This window comes from Convolutriloba macropyga, chromosome 7 (genome assembly GCF_964194025.1).
Source record: "Convolutriloba macropyga chromosome 7, txConMacr16.3, whole genome shotgun sequence".
In the NCBI taxonomy this organism is placed as follows: domain Eukaryota; kingdom Metazoa; phylum Xenacoelomorpha; order Acoela; family Convolutidae; genus Convolutriloba; species Convolutriloba macropyga.
The window spans coordinates 56,483,206-56,510,697 of NC_134474.1; the positions used below are offsets into that span (position 1 = coordinate 56,483,206).

Genomic DNA, 27,492 nt, shown 5'->3' on the forward strand with positions numbered 1-27,492 from the left:
ATATATATATATATATGTATATATATATATATATATATAATATATATATATATATATATATATATATATATATATATATATATATATATATATATATATATATATATATACATATATATATATATATATATATATATATATATATATTTAGAAACAGCACGTCTAGAAATTGGTTTACTAAAAGAATTTAGGAACTTTACAAAAAGGATTCAAATCTGATGCTGGATTCAATTTGTTCAGCGCACTATTAGCAATAAGTGATGGTGACCAAACACAAGCCTCAAATTGACAACTTAAATGCGAAGAGTTGTACGATTTATTTATACAGCTATCAAGTTTTTTTGCCAGCACACACCTGCAATTCTTGCATCAGTGGATCGCCCAATTAACTTCACATCTCACGTAACTCCTCAACACTCAGGAGAAGGTGCTCGTTTAGAAGCCAACAAGTTACTCTTTAACAGTAGTGACAAAGTCGAGAACAAAGTAACTGATGCTTGCGAAGGAGATCGTTTGATGTACCAAGACAAGTTGCGTGTGGTTCGAGGTACCTAGCCAATTTTTTCAAGCTTCTGTAGGGCTTGACGAAATCAGAAATTCGCCCAAACAAAATGAGACAGGGATCAATAATCACCCACTCTGCTTCATGGCAAGCAGAAATACTTTACTATTTCTTTCATTTCCCGTTTTTCCCATAGCTGCTTCCAGCATTAAAAAATCAAAGGCGAGAAGCAGACTACACCAAATTTCGATATCTCCAAAACGAACCTCAGAATCATCTGACAAGACCTCGATGTGACTAAGACACGCTGACCGAATCGCTGCCCGCCAGTTTTTTTTTCGCTTATTGGTGCATTGGATTGTTGAACGCACTTCATTCTATCGGGACAATTGCACTGAATTGGAAAACTGCAGTCGTCTCTCCCGCCTGCAAAAAATTTGAGAGGTGCTTTTGACCTTCAGACCAGTGTTTTTGATGAACATCGGTTGAAAAGTCTTGGAAAACTGTGTCTATGAACATCTGTGCATGCACTTCGAACAGTTCTTATCCGCGCTTCAACAAGAGTTTGTAAAAAAGTATGTTTTTCAACCAAGCATGTTTTTCTTCTTGAAACCAGTGTACACTCCTTGGGACGACGATTCGAAAAGTGAAGTAGCAACATTTTACACTGATTTTCCACAGGCCTTGGACAAGTTGTCACACATCGGGCTCCTAATGAATGTCGCAAACATTGGAGTTGGCGGTTCTTTTCTTGAGGTTCTGTCCGCTTAAATCAGCCTCAGTCAACAGTTTGTTTGCTTTGATAACCACTGCTCAATTATTGCCATTATTTCTGATGATCTATCTCAGGGGTTCCTACTGGTTTTTTTCTGCATCTTTATTAATGATCTTCCTCCCGCTGTAGTTTTCTGTGAAACGTACATCATTCAGATTACCTGAAGCTACTGGCGTTAGGAAACTTAGAAGAGGAAATTTGAATCGATCATAAAGAAATCGAGGAGTGGTTGATCGATAAGAAAAAGGAACCGGCGGCCACTAAGTGATCCAAACTTGGCTTTAGGGGCGTCTATCAGCTCGTCGGTGAAGATCTAATGTCCTCAAAAGGAGTCAAACACCTCCAATTCCTTGTTTCAAGTGATCTAAGATGAACCAACCATGTAAAACCAGCCTTCGTGATCTCTATGTATTTCAGAAGATTTATTTGATGGATATGTAAAGTGAATGACAAATACCTTAGAAAACTGAGGGCTCCTAATCTTCGGCAATTACACTCGTACGTTCGGCTAAATAACAAAGATGTCGAGCAAAAACATCGATGAGATTTCATCACATGGACGGTTTTGACCAAGAGTCAGATCAAGACGAGGCCACAAGAAAAGACATCTTTCAACTGAATAAACAGACCTCTCGCGAGGGGAGAAAATGGCTTCAGTGTTGAGAACTCTTAAGTCAATCATGAGCTTGTTGACCGCTGAGTGGCGCAAGAATCGCTTAATTTCTCTCATCACTCAAAAACTTCTAAGAACTAAGTAACCAAAAGATCTATTACACGAATTCTGACCTTTGTCATCAACATTTACAATGTCACTTCAATTGTTTTGCCCTACTTTGTGAGTAAATTTTTGTAGAGCACTATTCATTTTTCCTTCTCATGCAACCATTTTTTACAATATATCCTAGCAGCTTTATATCTCTTTCGAAAGGAATCAATTAAATTTCATTCCTAATTTCTGTTCATTCTTTGCACAGAAGTCAGCCTTCCCTTGTGAATATCAGACAGTTGGACTCATTGTTTTCAGTCTGTTCTTCATCGCATTGTCTTTGGATTTTGGTGTTGCGGCTGTGGAACGTAAACGCATGTCAAAAGTAGTGGTCTAGCGAGCAAAATGACCAACAAGAGGATTTTCTGTGCAATTCATTAACAATCAGATGGCCTAGCTTGCCGTCAGTAGGCATTGGGGCGATCCCAGAACTGACTGAATTTTGGAACAATTTTTGAGGACTCGCAAGAAGACGCTTTGCGGATAAACTAATGCAAAATTGTTCACTGGAAACCCGTCTTTTTTACGGGGGGAAAACAAAACTGGATTCAGAAATATGGACAATCTAATCAAAATCATCGCTTGAAGATGGTCCTGAGAGTGAAAACGCAAAGATATAAGCAATGATAACTGCTCATCTAATTCTCGCCAGATTGAAAGGGATAACGATAGATCCAAATCAAAAACTTGACCAACGGATCAGATGCAAATTCATTGACCTGTTTAACGAAGCGAAGGCACTTCAGCAGTCTCTACCAAAAAAACAGAAGTGAATTGAAACAAGGTTTTTGATAAACAAATGGAAAGCGATAAGATATCAGGCACTTTAGGGAGCTTGTGTATAAATGCTAAAAGTGGTCTCTAATCCCTATCAAACAAACTGTGTGTCAAAAAGAAAATTTAGACAGTGCTCGAGAAATGCATTCAATTAGCCAGAAAACGAGTCCTAAGTAGGTAAAGTCCTAGAGTCTTAAGAATGTCTTTTTCGCTTCCACCTACCAAACATCAAAACATAAATGCCAAGGAAATCAGACGAGCAGCCATGAGAACAATTGATAGTCACGGTCCCTCCGCTCTAGATGTAAACGAATAGCGCGGATATTAATTATCATTTAAAACTTCATCAAGCAATCTTTGTAAAGCATTGCGAAATTTCCCATACAGAAATTAGATTGAGAATTTAGATTTTTTGGCTCAATAAAATGATTGCCCTTGAACTGTTTTGAGAAATTCCCGGTGGTTAGACATTTTGGTATAGGCGAAGTGTTGAGAAGAATAACAGGCAGAAGTATTGTTAAGTGTGTAAAGCAAAGTCTTCAGAAAAATGGAGGATACGTGTAGCTAAGTCTTGGCCAAAAGAGTGGCATTGAACATGCGATTCATGCGCTTTGTCGACGTTTCTATGATGAAAGAACAAACATTTTATTTATCATTGCCAAGAACTGCTTCAATAGTCTAACAAGAATCTTGCCCTGCATAACATTGCAAATTTTTCCATCACCTTAAGCTGCCGATAAAAATTCAACATCAGATCTTCATAGATAAAAAAGTAATCATCTCTAAAGAAGGTACTACACAGCAAGACAATGGAAATGGCAATGTTTAGTGTCGCTACTCTTGTTTTCAAATTTCCTCACACACAGAATTTCAATTAAAAGCGGTATTCCGATGACGGTAGTGGAACGTGTATCTTTCAGTCTCTGGTAGTTGTACTGAAATGGCTCAATGAACTTGAAACTGCCTTTGGATACAACGTCAAGAAGTGTCATCTAATTACAAAACAGAAACACTTAGATAGGACTAAAGAACTTTCTTCCGGTGCAATTGTTGAAATGATTTAGGGCCATCGTATTATAGATTCTATAGCAAGCTCAAATATAAGTCGCGAACAGATCAAGAAAGAAAAGTCGGAAAACTATTCAATCCTACGCCGAAAACTCGTTCAAGACAACTAGGTTTATACTCAGACGGTCTTAAGTCATACAAAAAAGGTAAGACTTGAGACCTTCTGAGGATCAAACAAATTAAATTCACCTTCTCTGCAATAATCACCCCACATTCAGCCAATCTACTTGCAGAAAAAATAGTTAAAAACAAATTAACATTCCTTGTCTTTTTTTGTCTTTTTATCTTCCACCTTCAGATTCAAAAAATTTATGACTTCAACAATTGCGTAAGGTCCTCTATAGACAGAAATTTGTTTCCGAGTTTCTCCTTTTAATACGTTGGGAAAAAATAGCACTTCTCTTTTTTTGTAGCTCAGTCATTACTTATGCAATCATAACAGAATTTCTATTGCTCTTGTATGATATCCATAAACTCTTTTATCAATTGATGCGTTTCTTGTGGATTTTGTTTCATTGTGAAAATATAAACGCTTGATGTTGAATATTTTTAGCTCTCTGGTGTGCTATGGATGCAGTGTATAGGTTTTGACAGTATAAAACCCAGTACCATATAAAAGGCGCTGTATTTTGTCAGATTGTTTTGTTGATCAGTAGGCCCTCTGTGCTAAATTTAGAAAATTTGTGCACTCATGTTGTTCTTGGCCTATTTATTCGGAGAGGAATTTTCCTATTGTTGTGTTTGTTCTTCATTATCGCGTACACTTGTGGGTGGTCAGATGTTTTGGATGTCCTCTGTATTTCACTGAGAAGACTATGGAGTATTTTCAACATAAATTTCGACCGCTGGTGACTGTGCAGTTTGACTGGGGAGCCGAAACTCACTAACCAATATTCAACCGTCTCTGTTGCCAAATTTTCCCCCTTGATTGGATAAAGCTACTGCTTCATACCACCTACTGTTTTGACAGCCCATAAGCAAGATGCAGTTGTTTCTCTGTAATTCTGGAAATAGATGGAACTATTATATTGAGAGATACTTGCCAAGAGAATGACTAGTTTTCCATTTTGCGAGCGAATGTCAATGTTTCTGCTTTGTGCTTCTTAGGAACTCGTCAGAGCTTTGTATTCAATTCCCTACGTCCCTTTTCATGCATGGCCAATAAAATTTTTCACAAGTCCTTTGATACATCCCAAAGTGACCTGCAATAGGAGAGTCATGCAACAGTTCAAGCACGTGGGACACTCTCCCATGGTGCTAGAATTTGGTAATCAGTTTCAAAGTTAGGTTTTTTGATGTAAAATTGCTTAATGCAAAGGTTTGTATACTGAATTCAGTAAATCCACAACTCACTGGATATGTAAAGTGAATGACAAATACCTTAGAAAGCTGAGGGCTCCTAATCTTCGGCAATTACACTCGTACGTTCGGCTAAATAACAAAGATGTCGAGCAAAAACATCGATGAGATTTCATCACATGGACGGTTTTGACCAAGAGTCAGATCAAGACGAGGCCACAAGAAAAGACATCTTTCAACTGAATAAACAGACCTCTCGCGAGGGGAGAAAATGGCTTCAATGTTGAGATTTCTTAAGCCAATCATGAGCTTGTTGACCGCTGAGTGGCGCAAGAATTGCCTAATTTCTCTCATCACTCAAAAACTTCTAAGAACTTAGTAATAAAAAGATCTATTACACGAATTCTGACCTTTATCATCACCTTTTGCAATGTCACTTCAATTGTTTTGCCCTACTTTGTGAGTAAACTTTTGTAGAGCACTATTCATTTTGCCTTCTCCTGCAATCATTTTTTACAATATATCTTAGCAGCTTTATATCTCTTTCGAAGGGAATCAATTAAATTTCATTTCTAATTTCTGTTCATTATTTGCGCAGAAGTCAGCATTCCCTTGTTAATATCAGACAGTTGGACTCATTGTTTTAAGTCTGTTCTTCATCGCATTGTATTTGGATTTTGGTGTTACGGCTGTGGAACGTAAACGCATGTCAAAAGTAGTTGTCTATATGCACGTACTTAAAATCCATCGTAGAAGGAAAAAAATGCATTTTGCGAGGCGTATGAATTTATAACTTGCAATTTAGAATTGATGAGCGTATCGTGAAATTCGATACAAGATTCTATAGATCCTGTCATACAGACTGTATATTAATACAAACATCCATTACCGTATTTAATTTAAACTCATCTTCAAGTGCAGTTAATTAGTTCAATTTATCTTTATCTTAATTTCAGTCATCTGTTTTGATTCAATTTCCGGTTTCGTCATGTTCTAGACAAAAAACTGTCTATTCACGTTGTAAACAAATGTCAACTTCCAATCTTATCACGTGATCACCTTATGATCACGTTAACTTCCTTTCTGATCTAATTTGTTAATATAATTTCGTTGTCCCATTTGTGCTGCTTGAAATCAAATTTTTAGGACAAAAAAACTAAGACAAGGGTTAATAAGTTGACACGAGCATTGAGTTAATCTCTCTTACCCAAAGAGAACAAAACTCGCAGAAAATAAACCTCGCACTTTGACTACACCTGTTGAAACCGATCACAACCAACCTTTCTTACAATTTTTTTTGGAGCAGCAGGAGACATTTGTGGTGGAGTGTTACTTTTGGATTCGAGGAGTAGAACTTTCATTGGGGTGTGAACGGACGAAATAAACTGTGGAGGAGATCAAACCAATTTCTCCTTCTCACCTCTTTTTTTTCGATAGTTGCCCGAAGATTTGTTTTTCATGGCTTTATCAAATTCACACAGCAATTCCATGGTCTCAGGCAAAAACGAAATTAATAAAAGAATCAAAAAATGCGATTTTGTATGACGCTATTCTTCTTATCGTTAACGTAACAGAAGAAAAACAACCAAAAGGAACCCAATTGCAATGTTCGTGAGAGAATTTTATTCTCATCGTTAACAACATTCAAAAAAAAACACATTAGGAAAAATAAAAGCCTTAGGGAACACATACGCATTAACAAAAAACAATTGTTTTTTCCTAAATATGACAAGAAGCCAAAAGATAAAAAAGACGGTTAATAGCAATGAAAATTCCCTGATTTCGGATAATGTTAACGTGCCTTTAATCTTCAAGGAATAAATGCTGCGAAACTTGGACCGGAAAAACAGATTTCAATCATTTTGAGTGAGACAAAAACTTCGTCAGGTCTGACACAAAAGCAAAACCAAACTGATCATGATTTTGATCTAGTTTTTGAATTTTTACTCATACAACCCTCTTCTACCCTGATAAAAAGGCAACTTATATAAACTTGTTGTACTCGACCATCAATCAAACAAAAAACATGCACGATACAAAGAGTAGGGCCCAAACTTTGTGGAACGGGTATGCTGTAGATCAATTTGGGAACACTCTCAAATTAGTAGTCAATTGTCATCAAGTTAGAATTTTCCCCATGATATTGCAGCCTGCATTCAAGAGCTAGTTCCTGCCACAAGCAGCAAAAAAGGTGCTGAAAGTAACATCTCTCAGAACACGGCAAAATTGAATTTAAAGGCCCTCCCAGACATTAAAACGATATGCAAGACAAAATACCTACAGTCCGCTTTCTTCATTTCAAATTTTGGCTAAGATGGTCTGAAATGCTAATACCTATCCTTGAGGGCTGTGTTTCTCTGCCAAGTTCCCCCAAAAAATGGAACAAACTCTGTGCAATAAGCAAGTGCAATCTGCGCGCAAACAACAGAAGGGGAAGAATCACAAACAGCAGCAGAAACGGTTCATGTCAGCAAAATAGCGCTTGAAGAATGTCGACTAAGCTGGGCTATGGTTCGAAGCAGAATCAATACTCAATGGAACTACTTGCTGCACGTGCAAAATCTCTTTGCCTCCAGACCAATTTTCACTTTTTGAAAAAATTTTGTCTTGCCAAATGCCATCTGAGAAATTCATCTGGTAATTCGCATCGCGAATTCCTAGCTTTGAGTTTAAAATTCAAAATCTAAATTAATAAAGATGAAATCGCGACGCTACTGCCTACACTGAGAATCTGAAAATCAAACGCAGCACAATCGGCTCAAGATAAGCTTCAGCAGGTCCCTTCATTGCACAATTGTAAGTTCAGTGCAAGCATTACAGAACATGTTGATAAGAATATATGGACCTTGTTATCAACACAACCTTCAAAATTTTTTAATCTCTGCAAATATTTTTTTGTAGATTGATTGAATCACCGCGGGTTTTCCAATGTTTGTATGAATCAAGCATTTTGATTTACTTTTTAATTCATGCTCTTTAGATTTTTCAATCCGTTTGAAGAAGCCTGAGTTTTTTCGCTATTATAACCTTGATGACATGGACAGAGTAATTTGATTAGAATTGATATTTTGAATGGCGGAAAGGTTGAGATCAGGGAAGAGGTCATGTTCAATTAAATTTACAGTTCATTTGGAACAACTTTTAGGACCGCATCTTCTGTGCAACCGTTTTTACTCTTTTTTGGAGTTACCAAATGTCAGCTTCCTTTCACGAATCTCTTTTACACGAAGAGAACAAAATTGGCGGAGAATATATCTTGAATTTTTACACGTTTTGAAACTGAACATATACTACCTTTTTAGTTTTTTTAAACTGAACATCATCAAGAGACTCTTTTGATGGAGTGTTACTTTTGGATTCAAGGAGTAGAATTTCATTGGGAGAGTCAACGGACAAAATAAACTGGTGAGATCAAGCCAAATTCTCCCCCTGTCCTTTTTTTTCGATGGTTGATCGAAAATTTTCTTTTCAAGGCTTTATCAAATTCACAGCAATTCCATGGTCTTAGGCAAAAACAAAATTAAAGAAAAGAAACCACATAATGCGTTTTTTGTATGAAGCTATTCCTCTTATCGCTAAGAGGCTTTTCTTCTTATTATTAACAACATTAAAAAACGAACACCTTACGAAAATTAAACGCGTTAGGAAACACATACGCATTAAGAAAAAAATACAAATGTTTTTCAATAAACATGACAAGAAACCAAAAGAAAAAAGACGGTTAATAGCAAAGAAAGTCCCTGATTTCGGATATTGTTAAAGTGCCTTCAACCTCCAGGGAAAAATAATGCTGATTCTAAACGGGAAAAACAGATTTTAATAATTCTGAATGAGACCAAGACTTTGTCACGTCTGACACAAAAAATGCAAAACTTAACTGTTGATGATTTTGTTTTGCGTTTTTGATTTTCTACTCATACATTCCTCTTCTACCCTGACAAAAAAAGACAACTTATATAAAGTAGTTGTATTTGACCATCAATCAGACACAAAAAACCAAAACGATATGAAGAGTGGGTCCCAAATTTTGAGGAATGGGTATGCTGTAGATCAATTTTGGCATAATCTCAATTTAGTAGTCAATTGTCAACAAGTTAGAAAATTTACCATGACATTGCAGCCCGTAATGAGAAGCTAGTTCCTGCCGCAAACAGCGAAGAAAGTTCCGAAAGTAACACCTCCAAAAACACGGCAAATTTGAATCTAAACCCCCTCCCAGGCATTTAAACGATTTGCAAGAAAAATAACTACAAACCGCTTTCTTCATATCAAGTTACGACTAAGATGGCCTGAAATGCTAATACCTTTTGTTGAGGGCTGTTTTTCTTTACCAATTTCTTCATAAAAATGGAACAAACTCTGTGCAAAAAGCAAGTGCAATCTGCGCTGAAGCAACTGAGGGGAAAAACACAAACAGCCGCAGGAACGGCTCATGTTAGGTACAATTGAGCGTTGGCAGAATGGCGACTAAGCTGGTCTATGGTTCAAAGCAGAATCAATACACAATTGATTTGCTTGCAGCACTTGTAAAATCTCTCCGCTTTCAAGGCCAATTGGGACGTGCTGCAAAAATCTCGTCTTTGGATGGATTGGCCCCTGGTAACAAAGAAGCGCTGAAAGAGTTGATGAACTTGCATCCCGCCAAGGTGCCATCAAGTGAAATGGATAATTACAGTGATTATGCTTAGCCTTTGATTACACATTTACAATATTTCTCAAACTATGCAGCAGCTGGTCCATGCGAAATTCAATCTGAGCACCTTCTACAATTTGTAACGTGCGCAGTCCCCGATCAGTCAAAAAGTTTTTTTAGTGAATTTCGCTGGCAGAAAGAAGCTCCCCAGTATTGTTGCTCCAACTTTTTGCTCTGCTTAGCGTACAGCGCTGAAAAAAACACAGAGGACAGTTTTGAGGCTGTTGAATTTTTGTTTATCCAAAAAACTCAGCGTGGTATTAAATGCGTTGCTGGAAGCATTGTGCACGCAACAAAGAAACTTGGGCCTACTTCAAATGGACATCAAAAACGCTTACAATTCCAGGACAAAAAAGCAGTGTGTTAGATGCAACGCAAAAATTCTTTCCCACTTTAGCCCTTTTGCTTCTTTTTTGTATTCTCAGCACAACAAGTTCTTTTTTAATGCAAATCAAATTCAAAGTCAACCAGAAGTCCAAAAAGGAGACCCTCTGTGGCCCTTACTGTTTTGTTTAGCACTTTGGCCTATCATCAAAAAACTTGACAAGGAGTTACCAAATCCTATGCAAAATTGTTGGTGAATTGATGATGGAATTATAGCAGAAATGGAAAAAGAGCTGTTTGAATCATTAAAAATTGCATCAACTCATGGTAAAAGTGTGGCCTTGAACTCAGAAGATACAAGTGTGAGTTGTGGTCAACCACGTGTTTTATTGCTGTAAATAGCGGGGTAAAGAGAAACAACCAATCAGGAATCGCAGTCTTGGGCTCAGCAATCGGAACACCCAATTTTGTTGCCTTTTTCGGAACAATGGTTCGAAAAAGTCGCGAAAGTATCAGACAGTCCAGGTTATTTAGAGGACCCTCAGTGCGCTCTTGTAGTTTTGCATAGCTGTGTGAGGGCACCTAAATTGATGTATTTGTTAAGATGCAAAACTCCGTCCCTGAGTGTAACAAAATACATTTAAATTTTGATCAACTCCAACAATAACTACTGAAAATGGATTATGTTCTGTAATAAGCAATAATTCATGGGACCAAGCATGCCTGCCAATAAAGAAAACAAGAGCTGGCGTTTGTCGTCCTCTGAACCAATTCAAAGCTGCTTATATAGGATCCTTATCTCAATCTGCAAATATACTAGAACAAACAAATTACTGATTCAAATAAAGATGGTTCGAACATATTAAAGATGGTCTGATTGCTAACACCTATAATTAAGGGCTGTGTTTCTCAACCAAGTTCCCCGGAAGATTGAAAGAAAAAATTTTTGCAATAGGCAAAAGCGCTCTGTGCGCTAGCAACAGAGATGGGAAGAAGCACAAACAGCAGCAAGAACGGTTGATGTTAAATAGATTTAAGCGTTGGAAGATAGGCGACTAAGCTGGGCTATGGTTCGAAGCAGAATCTTGACTCAATGGAATTGCTTGCAGTACGTGAAAATCTCTCTGACTTAATAAAGAAACGCTGAAAGAGTTGATGAATTTGCATCCAGCAGAGGTGCCGTCGAGTGAAAATGATGATTGCAGTAATTATGCTTATCAGTTTGACGAAGCGTCCTTGTTCACACAATTGCAGTCTTTCTCATATTCTGCAGCAGCCTGTTCAGGCCAAATGTACTTTGAGCACCTTCTACATGCCGTAACGAGCGCAATTCCCAATCAGTCGAAAAATCTATTAAAAACCATACAAAATTAGTGAAATTAGCCAGCAGAGGGCAGCTGCCCCCTTTATTTGATCCAATTTTTTGCTCTGCTTCGCTTACAGCGCTGAAGAAGACAAAATGAGGTGTACGACCAATCGCTGTGGCAGAAGTTTTTTGAAGCCTCATAGTCAAATGTTTTGCGCAAGAGGCCAGTTCTGAGTATATTGAAATTTCGTATATCCAAAAATCTCAGCGTGGTAGTGAAATGCGTTGCTGGAAGCATTGTGCACGCAACAAACAACTTGGCGTGGCAGTTATATGTGGTGCTCAAAGCATTGTACATGCAACAAAAGAAATTTTCCAAAAGTTATTGAGCAACAAAAAAAGCAGACCTACTTCAGATCGACCTCGAAAAAGCTCTCAATTCCATTACGCAAAGCAGTGTTTTAGATGCGGTGCGAAACTTCAATCCAACTTCAGCTCCTTTTGCTTCTATTTGCTATTCTCAGCACAGCATGTCTTCTTTAATTCAACATACATTGAACATATAAAGTTTGGTTGTGTGGTCGTTGGACAATATCTGAGGGTCCTTCACTTAGTCTGATAGGCTACCGATAGCTACTAACATTGTTGTCAATTATGACAGAGATGTTTTTGGGTCGATGGATAGCTTTTTGAAGATCGTAAAATGGTCTTTTTTGGAACCGCAAGAGAAAATACAGAGGAAAATAATGGATATATGGTCACAATTTCAAACAATACTTTCCCGCCCCTTATTATCTGAACAGTCAGTTTTAGCCATGTAAACACAAAATGAAAGTTCAAGAGGAGCACGCCAAAAACTAGTTACCGACAGCAAGGATTAAAGATGATATAGGGCATTTTAGTTTTTGCTGAATTTTTCTAGTTTTCTGCTCGGACTGACTTTGTTTCCTTCTAATCTTCCATTGAGGAATATTATGTAAACTTCAATAAGATTTTTTAAGATGTTTTTTTTTTCAATTAGAGCTTCATACTTAATATAGTTATGTTGTTTGAGTTTGCAGGTAAATTCTAGGTAACGTATTCTAGGTAAATTGCACGCATCAATTTTTTGCAGGTAATTTTACAGGTAATTTTACCTGCAATTTTGCTTACCTGCAAACGTTGCAGGTAAATTTACCTAGACATTTTTTAGAGTGTAGCGAGCAGAAATGAACAACAAGAGGATTTTGTGTGCAAATCATTAACAATCAGATGGCCTAGCTTGCCGTCAGTAGGCATTGGGGCGGTCCCAGAATTGACTGAATTTTGGAAAAAGTTTTGAGAACTCGCAAAAAGACGCTTTGCGGATAAACTAATGCAAACTTGTTCACTGAAAACCCGTCTTTTTTACGGGGGGAAAACAAAATTGGATTCAGAAATATGGACAATCTAATCAAAATCATCGCTTGAAGATGGTCCTGAGAGTGAAAACGCAAAGATATAAGCAATGATAACTGCTCATCTAATTCTCGCCAGATTGAAAGGGATAACGATAGATCCAAATCAAAAACTTGACCAACGGATCAGATGCAAATTCATTGACCTGTTTAACGAAGCGAAGGCACTTCAGCAGTCTCTACCAAAAAAACAGAAGTGAATTGAAACAAAGTTTTTGATAAACAAATGGAAAGCGATAAGATATCAGGCACTTTAGGGAGCTTGTGTATAAATGCTAAAAGTGGTCTCTAATCCCTATCAAACAAACTGTGTGTCAAAAAGAAAATTTAGACAGTGCTCGAGAAATGCATTCAATTAGCCAGAAAACGAGTCCTAAGTAGGTAAAGTCCTAGAGTCTTAAGAATGTCTTTTTCGCTTCCACCTACCAAACATCAAAACATAAATGCCAAGGAAATCAGACGAGCAGCCATGAGAACAATTGATAGTCACGGTCCCTCCGCTCTAGATGTAAACGAATAGCGCGGATATTAATTATCATTTAAAACTTCATCAAGCGATCTTTGTAAAGCATTGCGAAATTTCCCATACAGAAATTAGATTGAGAATTTAGATTTTTTGGCTCAATAAAATGATTGCCCTTGAACTGTTTTGAGAAATTCCCGGTGGTTAGACATTTTGGTATAGGCGAAGTGTTGAGAAGAATAACAGGCAGAAGTATTGTTAAGTGTGTAAAGCAAAGTCTTCAGAAAAATGGAGGATACGTGTAGCTAAGTCTTGGCCAAAAGAGTGGCATTGAACATGCGATTCATGCGCTTTGTCGACGTTTCTATGATGAAAGAACAAACATTTTATTTATCATTGCCAAGAACTGCTTCAATAGTCTAACAAAAATCTTGCCCTGCATAACATTGCAAATTTTTCCATCACCTTAAGCTGCCGATAAAAATTCAACATCAGATCTTCATAGATAAAAAAGTAATCATCTCTCAAGAAGGTACTACACAGCAAGACAATGGAAATGGCAATGTTTAGTGTCGCTACTCTTGTTTTCAAATTTCCTCACACACAGAATTTCAATTAAAAGCGGTATTCCGATGACGGTAGTGGAACGTGTATCTTTCAATCTCTGGTAGTTGTACTGAAATGGCTCAATGAACTTGAAACTGCCTTTGGATACAACGTCAAGAAGTGTCATCTAATTACAAAACAGAAACACTTAGATAGGACTAAAGAACTTTCTTCCGGTGCAATTGTTGAAGTGATTTAGGGCCATCGTATTATAGATTCTATAGCAAGCTCAAATATAAGTCGCGAACAGATCAAGAAAGAAAAGTCGATAAACTATTCAATCCTACGCCGAAAACTCGTTCAAGACAACTAGGTTTATACTCAGACGGTCTTAAGTCATACAAAAAGGGTAAGACTTGAGACCTTCTGAGGATCAAACAAATTAAATTCACCTTCTCTGCAATAATCACCCCACATTCAGCCAATCTACTTGCAGAAAAAATAGTTAAAAACAAATTAACATTCGTTGTCCTTTTTTGTCTTTTTATCTTCCACCTTCAGATTCAAAAAATTTATGACTTCAACAATTGCGTAAGGTCCTCTATAGACAGAAATTTGTTTCCGAGTTTCTCCTTTTAATACGTTGGGAAAAAATAGCACTTCTCTTTTTTTTGTAGCTCAGTCATTACTTATGCAATCATAACAGAATTTCTATTGCTCTTGTATGATATCCATAAACTCTTTTATCAATTGATGCGTTTCTTGTGGATTTTGTTTCATTGTGAAAATATAAACGCTTGATGTTGAATATTTTTAGCTCTCTGGTGTGCTATGGATGCAGTGTATAGGTTTTGACAGTATAAAACCCAGTACCATATAAAAGGCGCTGTATTTTGTCAGATTGTTTTGTTGATCAGTAGGCCCTCTGTGCTAAATTTAGAAAATTTGTGCACTCATGTTGTTCTTGGCCTATTTATTCGGAGAGGAATTTTCCTATTGTTGTGTTTGTTCTTCATTATCGCGTACACTTGTGGGTGGTCAGATGTTTTGGATGTCCTCTGTATTTCACTGAGAAGACTATGGAGTATTTTCAACATAAATTTCGACCGCTGGTGACTGTGCAGTTTGACTGGGGAGCCGAAACTCACTAACCAATATTCAACCGTCTCTGTTGCCAAATTTTCCCCCTTGATTGGATAAAGCTACTGCTTCATACCACCTACTGTTTTGACAGCCCATAAGCAAGATGCAGTTGTTTCTCTGTAATTCTGGAAATAGATGGAACTATTATATTGAGAGATACTTGCCTAGAGAATGACTAGTTTTCCATTTTGCGAGCGAATGTCAATGTTTCTGCTTTGTGCTTCTTAGGAACTAGTCAGAGCTTTGTATTCAATTCCCTACGTCCCTTTTCACGCACGGCCAATAAAATTTTTCACAAGTTCTTTGATACATCCCAAAGTGACCTGCAATAGAAGAGTCATGCAAAAGTTCAAGCACGTGTGACACTCTCTCCTGGGGCTAGAATTTGGTAATCGGTTTCAAAGTTAGGTTTTTTGATGTAAAATCGCTTAATGCAAAGGTTTGTATACTGAATTCAGTAAATCCATAACTCATTGGAAGTTCAATTTTTCAGTTGTTTTTATTGTGCCCCCTTCTTTATGTATGACCCATGAGTATACATCTTTGAGTAGATTGTCTTTTTGCAGTTATAATTTTTGCATATTGCGTAATTGTCTACCTCGACTCTATTAATCGATGTTGTATGCTCTGCGTACAACGCAATATCGTAAACAAAAGCTTGTTTTCCTCATCTTTGGTGTTTTGGCACGACAGCGTGTGGCATTTTTTGTCCTGCTCTACGCTAGAATTTAAAGTTAAATTGTGCAAGTTTTTGTATCCATCTTGCGACCATACCGTCTGGTTCTTTTAAGCTATAGATCCAGACAAGATGTGTGTGGTCCGTTAAAAATAGAAAATATAGAGCTAGTGAATAGTTTTCAAAATATTGATAAATTAGACTTTACTCAGAAATTGTCTCGAATATGTAATCACTTCGTCTTTGACACCTTGTTTTTGAGTAAAAGTTTTCCCAACGCCTGCTAGCAAAGCATTCTTATTTAAAATAAACGGATTGTTATTAATAGGGTATTGTAAAAATGGGGCTTCAAGAAGCTTCGTCGTAAATTCAGTTACGCACTTTTCCACTGTGCACTCCATTTTAAATTATTTGATCTTTTAAAATTCTTAGAGAAATTCTGCTGTTTTTTCATGGCCCAAATCATTTTTTGATTTTAGCCCAAAAAACCTAGAAAGGCTCTTACGTCTATCAAAGATGATTTTCTTTGCTTCTACTTCTCTTACTTTTGTCGGGATGACACCGACTCAACGTTTCATTATATTATGTCCAAAGAAGAAAAGCTGCTTTTGCGGGCGCTAGTCCCATAGAAATTTTTTTGCACTTCGACAGGCCCAGAGGTGTTACGAAAGCTGTTAAACTTTCACTATGGTCATCGAGCGGCATTTTAAATTATCCCAACGAAATCTCTAACTTTGAGAAGTACATATTTTTATCCGGAGAACCAATACCCTTTTTTATTACCGTTAAAGACCAGCATGTTTTCTCTATTTGTTTGTTTAGTCCAATGTAATCTACAATTAAGTAAAAGGTGCATTCTTTTTGGTACCAGCAATGATGGTGCCGCTCAATTGGAAATCGTTGGTTTGCATAATTCCTCTAGTTCCGAGTAAACAATATTTTTCTTGGATCTTCATTTCTGAAAATTCTTGCTTCCATATGTACGTCTGATTGGCGCAATATCTTCAATTTTATTTAACGATAAATTCGGTTGCAAAATCTCTTATCGTTGAACTTTGCAAATTCGTTTTCTCTTATATTGTTCAAAGCGACCTCGGTTTTGTCATGTCCTCACAGGGCCAAATTCAGAAAACTGGTGTTCAGATGATTCTCAAAATCAATTTCATCTCTTGATTTTTTATAAATATTTTGATTTTGATAAATTTTTGAAATCTTTTCAAAAATTTCGGCACATAAAAGTTTGGCATATTTTGTTAACTTTTCTGTGTTCAAATGTTGGGCTCAAAAGTCGCGCTCATACAATACTATCAGCTATGTCAATCAGCGATCGCTCTTTTAATAACTGATCTGTTTTGGGAATATTTTTGGCTCCGACTATAATTTCAGTTTGTCGCTTTTTGCTACCTTCTATCTCAACAATGTTGCATTTAAGGAAAACTTCGCAGCGACGATATAGTTCATGATCCTCTGCTGCAATTAAAAACGGATTTTTGATACTCCGCTGTGATGGGAAGAACTTCAACGTTTTCCTGATTTTCCCTGCAAATAAGTATATATTTCTATGCAATCAAAAAACAATCTAAAGTCTACAAAAAACAATCCAAGCCTAATAAAATTGGCGTCACCTAAGGCTTGGTGATAGAAACTCAACCGTTATTTCAGATGGAAAAGTTTGATAGTGTACTTGGTAGCTGTTGACCCCTTTACAAGCTTTTTGCCATTGTTGGCCGCTGTTATTTTTTTTGCACATACTGATCAGGCCTGGTTCTCCCAGTTGCTTTTTGTGTGTTGCTTATAAGGTTAGCACTACTTCCACAATCATTTAAAGCTATTATCCGTTTCTTCCACTATTTTTTTTTACAAAAAATGCCTCCACTAGGCTGTTTCAGCCACGCAATATTTGTATTTAGCCAGGTAAAAATGAAGCCCACCTGTCATCAGTTAATTCTCGTTTAAATACTGACAATTTCGTTGCAAATGATTTGAGTTAACACATTTAAAACGATTCCTGACTTCTCTCGATGCATGGTTTCGCTGACCGCAACGCAACAACTCCTATTCGAAACTCACTGGTGTCTTTGGCTGCTTGGCATCACTCATGTGCAACCGGTCTTGACACTTGGTTTCGGCTCTTGTTGTTTGCGGTCGGCTCCACTGTCGTAATTGGTTCATCTATTATAGATGCTGTTTTCATAATTTCCATTTGTATCTCGGGCTTACCTTGAACAACTCTCACTTACGCGCAGAAGCAATTTTGGCCGCGCTTTTTGCGCTCAAGACTTCTCATTACCTTTCCTGTTAGTTTGACTAGTTTTCTTTGTTCTCACAAAACCATAATTCGATTTACTTAACTGAGAACTTTCTTTGGACTGAATGGCAGAAACCTACGACTCATTGTCCTCCTCCTCAGAGCTCTTGACCGTTTCTGTTTATAGTCCTCTTTCTAATGATTTGTCCAAAGTCTCCTAAATTCATCTCAGGTACAGTCGCACCTGACTATTTTCCAAGCCTTTGAAAAATCCCCTCAAACAGAGATGCTCTCTTATGTCAGTACACTCTTGGGCGTACGCTTTCAGTTTTGCTATTCACCTACAAAGTCTTATTTTTAACAGGCTGCTAGACTCATATTTAGCCCCTCCGGAAATAAGCTGGTTTCTCATTATGATATTTGAAACCTTTTACGGTCTCATCATAGCTCTCTCTAGTGTCCACCAAAAGTATATGATAAAAATCCATAGTCGAATTTTGTAAACCTAACGCAAAAAAATGCGGCCCTTCATCAATTTCGGTCTCCTCGCCGTTTACTGTTTCTTTTCTTTGACACTTTGAAATCATTTGATCACGTAAACAAAACCGGCAACCGTGTTTTTGAGGAATGCCGGCAATCCCTGTTATATAAATTCGCTTTACTGATGTAAAAGAAACCAATTTGTCAAATTGAAATTACTTCCGGAATTTAAAACAAGCGTTTTCGAACTTTATGTTCAACGTCAGCTTAAAAGTGTTTTACAAATTGTTAAAGGATAAAGTGAACATGTATTTGCTTTTGTTTAAGACCATATTCAAAACAGTTGCATGAAGTATTTAAAAAAATTCAATCAAAATTTTTTCATGTATTAAATAGATAGCCTATTTAAAACTCATATTTACATCTGTTATCAATTTCTTTAAAAACATTCCTAATCCGGATTTTTTCGATATTGGTCATGTTTTTTATTCCTAGGGTAATCCGTAATTTTCCCTAATCTTAAGTATCCCTCTTGTGGTAGGTTGCAATTTCGTTTTGTCATGCAGAAAAGTTTTTTGCCCTATGTATATTTCTCAAGACATAATTGTGATATGAACTAATTTTTTAGCGTGGGTTCCCGCCCCCAGTTTCCATCGCGTTTGTTTGGTGTCGGCTTCAGCTGGCTGATGTATATAGCTTCGCTAGTCATTAGTTTCTATACTGTCCAACAGGAATCCAGATATGTTACATTCAAAGTCATTCGTGGCGCCACAACATTCAACAAGATGTTGAATAACATGTAAATCTTTCTTGTGATGTTCTGATATCCTTGTGGTAACGTAACGATTCGTTTGCCCAACATAGAAGGATCCCCATACCTTACATTTTATCTCATATACCACGTGGGATTTCAGGTCTCTATCGAAAAATTATTTCAGGTTGGGGAGGCAGTATCTTAATTTTCGCGTTATAAAACCACTTACAACTCGCAGTTTCCTCATTTTGCTTTCAAAATTTTGAGTAAAGTTGCCCTGTATTGTAAAAAAAATTGATTTGTCATGTGATCTAGTCTTGCTTTCTTGATGTTCTTTTGGTATTGTTTTCTATTGATCTTTACCGCCACTTTTATTATTTTCCAAAGTCTGGCTCAAACTGGTTCAAGCTAATTTTGAAGACCATTCCTCTGGATATTGCTTTTTGTTAGAGCAAGATTTGTACTTTTCAAGAGGCTGATCGAAGGCCAATCGATTAGGTGTTGCTTTAAAAAGCCTGGGAACCATCCCTTGAATCACATTTTCCTATGCAGAAAAGTTTTCCTCAGTTTTGTTCGAGTGTCAGTTGTTTTTTGATACCAAGGACATGCAATGAATTGGCACTTTTTAAATACTCGTCCGGGTCACCACAAACCGTGCAGATAAAATCATCTACATACTTTTTAAACAAATTCATATCCTCAAACCGCCTTTCTGTTGATTGCTGCAATACTTTCAATTCGAAACAACATCCTGCATGTTGGCGTATTCCTCTTTTGTTATCTTTTGGCATTTTCCAAGAAACCTGTTTTGAAATGACTCACATTCTACACCTCTTGCTCGGAAAGTCACTCTCCGGCTGCAGTCTTTCACTTCCCGTTTTGATCGGATCTAGAGATATTTTCACTATGCTCTGGTTTTTGCAGTAATGCCTTAAACAATTTCACCCACGCGTTTGCTAGTATTACAACCAGTGATGCCCCATAGCCAGACCATCTGCTTGTACATACCAGATCCCGTACATACCATCTGCTTGTACATACCAGATACACTTAAAATGAATATTTGTCACCGCTAGCTTTAACAAACTTTTCATTGCGGACATTGAGATCTCTGGAGCTAGTATTGCTTGTATAGAGTTTTAGAGCAATTTCTATAGCCTCTCCAACCGGCAGGTTGGTGTACAAACTTCCGTTAGGAGATTCTATCTGCTCGTTATCTCCAAGAGAGAAGGCCTTTCTAGCAAATAGAGTGTTGGTTTCAATGTTTGCGCCCGGTAGTTTCTGGAAAAATGGTACCAGAAATCTTTTTCAAGTTTTCGTAACTGCTACCAGGTATCGAAAGATCAGGTCGGAGAAGTGTATCTTTTCATGTACCTTTGCCAGGCCGTAAAGCCTCGCTGGTTGTGAACCTGTTGACCCTCTTTAATAAATTTTGTCACTAATTTTCCCTTCCTTCATTAATTGTTGCAGGCTGTTATGTAATCATGCACTTGTTTTTACCTCTTTCCATTGAGGTTTCGCGTACATGTTGCGGACGCCTCAATTTCACACAGCTTCTCACGCTCAGTTTTATTCTCGCGTAATTGACGTACAAGTTTGTCCACGCCTAATGCTGCTAACAACGGATGACATGAGTTTTGGTCTAATTCGAAGCTTGTCCTTAGAAACTCGAAGCTTGTCTCTTAGCTCATCTAAGCTTGTTATGGCCGTCCAATCTACCGCATTTGCTGTTCCAATTGGATGGTCAAAACAAAATCTGAAGAACTAACTTATTAAATAGCAAACCGTATTTAAAAAGTTTATCTCAACAATTAGGCTAATACGACGTTCTAATTGAGCCGAAGAGAGAAATCCCCTCAGCATATTGCTGTGAATTTCCAACAACAACAATGCTGAGCCTTCAAGTTAAATAATTGGCATCAGGAAAATTTTGATCGAAAAGATCGGGCTCGTCAGTATTCTGCGACCTATGCGAGCCTGAAACTCCTATATAACACCCACCATGAATGTCTAGTGTATCGCCTTATGATTTAATCGATTGTATATCGGTAGAATAGTTGCCAGTCGTTTAAGTAAATTGAGTTGTTTCAGAATCAAGATGCGAAAGTTCTTACCACCAGATAAATCAGACTATATTCCGTTCGTGCTCTTTGCACTTCTATTTCCAACTACTATTGCAATGGAGTTTACTTTGTTGTTGCCCAAAATTTTTGATGGTGTTGTTTTGAACTCGCTCTACGCATTGATTGGCTATCTCTCTGTATCTATTTATTTCTGCTGGATAAAGCTAGTGACAGTTGATACCACTACCAGAGGTGTGATGCTGCCTGTTATTCAGAAACCTGATTGGAAATACTGCTGGCTTTGTAACCAAAATTCACCGCCAAGAAGTTATCACTGTCATAGGTATGTTGTTGTTTTTTTAACTCATCTAAGCTCTGTATGTTGCAATCAAGTGCCGGGATTCTTTGAGAAAATAAACGCATCCCATCAGAAATCAGACGAGCTGTGATTAAGACAATAAGTTGTCCCGGCCCCTCTGATCTTGGAAGACTGGTGATGAATATACCCTATTTAAGTGCTCATCAAATGGCGTTTTGAATATTTGCTCACAAAGTCGCGATTATAAATTTTCATTTGTAGGAAAAAAAGGGGAACTGAGATTTATTGATAAATAGAGAATAAGAGAATTGTATCATTTTAAAATTTGTGATTCGATCGATTTTTTGTCCAGTGGTGGTATGGATGTTATCGATGCCAGAAAACCTTTCTTTTTCGCCCTAGTAGAGATGTTCATTGCTCGGTTCAAAGATATAATATTTTCGGGGTGATTTGCCAATCAAGTGTTTGCTTAAGCAACTGACAGAGAAGGTCGTACACGGTTTTGATTATATCCGAAACGTCGTCAAATTTTTTCTTGAAAAAAATTGTCCTTGTAATACGTTATTGCATTTGAAAAATTGAGTTCAATGAAGTTTTCGACGCATATCCAAGCTAAGAGACCATAAATTATCTTAGGTTTAGCATACGTGTTAGAACATGTTAGGAAAAGTCTCTTTGAAAACACAAGACGTCCTTTTATAGTATTCAGCTGAAATTGGCTAGCTGTTTGTGTAGTGAGTCTGTGATTTTTAAAAGTAAACTCTTAGTCAAGAATCACTCCAAGATACTTTATCGAATCAGTATAGTTCAAAGAATTGTCGCCAAGCTTAACAGGTTTTGTAATTTTAGTACCCAAACTGAAGCGTTTTTTGTTAGCTTATTTTTTTTGCTCCAATCATCGACTGCTTCGAGGTTTTTTATTAATGTTTCCGCAATTGGATTCTTCTCCTTAACAAAAAAAAACTATTGTCAGCAAAGAGTTATTGATCCTTGATTACTATCCAAAGGCACATCGTTTATATAAAATAGGAAAGCTAAGGGACCTAGGATTGACCCCTGAACACCGCAACTAAGTGCCTTTAGATTTGAAATTTCAGCACCGCTTTTAAAAGTGACTTCGGTTGGTGAAATAGGACTTGAATAAACCATTTGACTTTCCTCTGAAACCGCTAAGTTCTAATTTTTAATAACTTAGTGGTCGATTGTATCAAAAGCTTTTTTGATGTCAATTAAGCATGCACTAACGTTTTCCTTTGATCCAAAGGTTTTCCTAACTTGGTTATTTAAGAAAAAGTATAGCTTGAGTGCAAGATTGATGAGATCTAAATTAAAATTGTAATGGAAAAAAAAAACAATTTACAACGGAACGCGAAATTCAAAATACGACTGTGAAGAAGTTTCTATAAGACCTTACTGAAGACTGGTAACAGACTAATTCGTCTGTAGTCCTACGTTTTTTTGCAGCCAGGCTTGTATACAGGTGTTACAGCAGCTATGCGGAAATTCTTCAGTTTTTATCATTTTAAAAACATCAGTCTCGCAGTTGATTTGGTGCAACCAGTTGAGGCATTCTGTTACATAAGCCATCATGACCTTCCGAAGTATTATCTTCTAGATCGCACAGTATATTAGTAACTTCACTGATCGTAGTGGTAAAAAGAACAAATGTAGATCCGTTTTCTGCTATGGTTTCTCTTTGATCTTTTTTGGGATTGATATTGAATCGGCGATTTGTTTTCCTATGGAATTCAGAAAATTATGTAGAGCTTCAACATTTACTTTGCTCCGGCGGTCGGCTCATATTTTTTCCGCTCAAAATGTTAACAATTTTTTAACATCGACCCTGGATTTTGACAATTATATAGTTTTTGACATAGAATTTCCGCTTATCTTCTTGGATTATTTTGTTCAAAATTTTTCTAATCTTGACAAAATTAACGTGGTTTCCTGATGTCGAATTTGATATGTACTTATTACGGAGCAACTTTCATTTTGTTAAAGGTTTTTGTGCTTTTTATAATGCAGTTTTTCGATTGGCTTTTTTGCGAGTTTAGTCGCGGAAAAACTAGCAAAGCGCTCCAATTTTATTTCTGACAATCTACGCTCAAATGTCTATAAACATGTTGATCTAGTTTTCTAAGATCATACTGTAATTTAAAAAGCATCTTACATAACGTCTCATCAGAATTGAGGATACTCTGGAAGTCTTGTCCAAAATATTTCAGCCTTTTCTTTACCTTTGGTTGCCTCTACTGTTACAAAAGAAAAAATAATTCCTTGATGGTCACCTATTTGGTACTGCAATTTGTCAGTCTCACATGCGAAATTAGTTATAAGACTGTCTATACATTCTGCTGAATGTCACTTGTGCTGAGTGTGTTCCTTGTTTTCAGTTACCAGATCAAAACACACTAGTACGTTACTGTAATCAATAAAATTTTACCTAAATTTTTTCAGTCAAGATTAAAGTCGCAAACAGTGCATGTCTTAGCTTTCCGTTGTCTTTTTTTGTCAAGAGGCTCCCAAAATGTTCTAAGAAAGCGTTCACTTTATAATAGTGGCCTATAAAACCAGAACAGAGACTACTTCATTTCCTAAGTTTAACTTGATTCCCAAATGTTCTATATGAACTTCAAAACTCTCCTCTTTAAACCTGATATCACGGATAAAAATAACATCTGCGCCTCGATATTAGCGGTTTCTTACAACAATTTTGTAGTTGTTCAAATGATAAATATTGAGGAGATCAATATTTATCGACACGTTTCAGACAGGGCAACGACTGCAGGTTTAGAAGAAGCTAAGACATTTTCAATCTGGTCAGGATGGTTTCGAAGTGATTGATTATTAAAATAAAAATGCTTTCAACATGTGTTTATCTCATTAAGTTTTGTCAGCGAAAAAAGAAGACACAGGATGGGTACAGGATGTCACGCCGTCGATATTTGAATGAGTTCCTTTGTTTGCATCGCAAGATTCCAAATAGATAGATTTTACGAAGGAGTTGACCTCAATTTCATAATATGAAACCATTTAGTCACTTTTTCTTTTTGGTGTACATAGATTATGTTGGGAAGGCTTCTGTTCTATGGTGATATGGACTCCATTTATCTGTTTTCAGGCTTAGCGTAAACTTGTTCGTTTCGAATAAAAATCAAAAGATTTTGACGTCGCGTAAGGGCACTCGTTTTATATCTGATCAATTGGAATTTTTGCTTCTCGCTTCAATAATAGTTTTTGCTGTTAAAGTTTTTAATAGCTGAAAAGCGATAGCCGAGGCTATTATGGGGCTTCTTTTGGCTTAAATTCGTCAAGATTTTTGTTACGACCGTATGGCGCCAAAATCACTTCGAATCTGGTTTTGTTCATTCGTTTATGCATTTTCGACTGCTTTGCGTGCGTGACGTCGTTTTTCGTCCTTAATAGAGAGAGTTTTTTGTTATTCGTGTGATTAGGTTTTTGGTCACACGTGACTTACCTTACTCTCAAAAATGACTTCCTCACTCTGAATGTAAATTCTCTTAACTTTAAGTCAAAGAGATACAGTGGTCAAATGAGTGCGTGTCACTCTAATTGAAGGGTATTTGAGGGCAGCTAATAGACGCAGCGATAAGTTAAACAGATTCTTAAGCAAAATATAAGAGCTCAGTTTCGGCTGCTTTGCGTGCGTGACGTCGTTTTTGTCCTTGATAGAGAGAGTCTTTTGTTATTCGTGTGATTAGGTTTTTGGTCACACGTGACTTACCTTACTCTCAAAAATGACTTCCTCACTCTGAATATAAAGTCTCTTAACTTTAAGTCAAAGAGATACAGTGGTCAAATGAGTGCGTGTCACTCTAATTGAAGGGTATTTGAGGGCAGCTAATAGACGCAGCGATAAGTTAAACAGATTCTTAAGCAAAATATAAGAGCTCAGCATTTAATAAAAAAAGAAGGTTTTTTTGGTGTTTCTTTTACTCTTTTTGAGACTTCAGATCTACAAAACTATTGTGGCTAAGTTCTGGCAATCTGTCAGCCATGCTTTGCTTTTGGAAAGCGTAACCCTTAAGATATGGTAGATTCTTGCGAGGATAAGGTCAGTCAAATTTTGAGGTTTCAACAAAAGAATCAAAGACGTCGATTATATCTTTTTTGAAGTTCTCCACAGCTGCATTGACAGTCCCATTTTGCAGCCAATTTTTAGTAGACTTTTTAAATGAATTTTTAATCCTTTCCTCGCCAACTTTTCCTACAATGTTAAATTTGTTTTAAATTCTTGTTTAAGTCTTGAAAAGGGGAGAACAAAATTTGAGATCTGTCTATTGATGGTTATTTATTAATTTTTTTTTTGAAAAGTCCAAGTAAATAAGATTTTTCATATCGAACCTGAAAAATTAAAGTAAATTTTAGATAAAACCTATACTACAGACATTCACTTCTCAACTATAAAGCAGATGGAGCTTGTCTATAATGGGACTAGATAGTCAGTCGACAAAAAGAAGAAAAAAAGGCAAAATTCAAAAATCCATCAAATTTTTAAAACCAAATATTTTCAAAAGTCATGAAAAACCTTTGTTTTTTAAATAAAATTTCGTGATGGATTTACATATTAGTCTTCACGAGATCTGTATTTGGTAATCCGAAACCATAGGACAGGACAGCAAAACAATTTACGAAAACAAAGTTTTAAAGTCATCAGCTATTATCTGAAGATTACAGGTTATTTCTTCAATTGTTATTTTCTTTCGTCAATATAAATGAAAATTAGTATTTGTTCACTTTGGCTTCATTTGAAAGTCAATGAGACCTGTTAATAAGGAGAATTTATAAAAGAACAACAAAAAGAAGCACAAAAATTTACCGCTGAAAGTTTGTTTGAAGAAAACAGTGTCCAAGATATAAATTATCAGCTGCAACATCAAAAACCATTGAAAAGGTTGAAATTTAAATAACAAGAGAGAGCAGATGGCTCATTTCATTGATGAGAGTAAGTTTCAAAATGACAAAAAGAAGAACTAAAAAACGAGAAGTTCAATTACTCTAAAAATTTTGAACAAGAATGCGAGAGAAAAGTGTTGAAATTCATTAAACAAAGCATTCAGTGAAAAATTAGATGTGTTAATTTGATTTTCTTTACACCAATGGGATCTCTCAGTATTGTGACAATGTGACTTCAAAAATTAACAACATTGATCTCATATACAAAAGTCACTAATTTTTTGTAATAATTCATAGTATCAGAGCCATCAAAACAAAGCTCTCAACGAAAACCATTTAAAAAGTTAGCCTTTACCCTCATTGAAGCCAAGTAGATCATTCTTTAATCACAAAATGTTTTATGACTAGAAAAAGGCATCAAATAAAGGCAAAAACAAAAAAAATCAATAGAAAAGTGCCAGAAGAAAGCGTCAAAGCCATTGAAACCATAAGCTGTTCACTATAACTTCCTGTATTTTCTGCCAAGAGTATTTTCAACGCCAGAGTGAACTTTCATTTTTTTCTAAGGTAATGAGATTTCAAAATTCTGAGCCACAATTCTGAACAAATATCGAAAAATCGCAAAATTTTTTTGACAACTTGTAGCATTAAAGTAAAACAAAACCATTAGAAGATAATATTGCCAACCAGACTTTTTGGGGTCACTATTCAGAACAATGGACGTTTCATTATTGTGACAGATCTACAAGTTCACAGAATAGTTTTAAAATGGTTAATGCTCTTTCGAATGGTTAATGCCCAAGAACCATTACGTATGCATCCGAAAAATTATCCAGGTTCACCTACTTCTCTTTGGGATAAAAATTGCACATTAACGAGTTTAAGACATTGGACTAAAAAATGCAACAAATGCAGGCAAAATACAAAAAAAATATTA

The 27,492-nt window shown here is 36.6% G+C and overlaps 1 protein-coding gene across 2 annotated transcripts in view; it reads left to right on the forward strand.

The window, feature by feature from the left end:
• Positions 1-27,492, forward strand: part of LOC142343177 (tubulin gamma-1 chain-like) — a 243,883-nt gene that overhangs the window by 190,094 nt on the left and 26,297 nt on the right. Inside the window, exon 1 of one of the 2 annotated variants that reach the window (XM_075394880.1) lies at positions 21,023-21,034. The exons of the other annotated variant lie outside the window; for it this stretch is intronic. The gene's annotated coding sequence lies outside the window, so the exon portion shown is untranslated. Of the gene's footprint in view, positions 1-21,022; positions 21,035-27,492 lie in introns of those variants that run through there. 2 annotated transcript variants of the gene reach the window in all.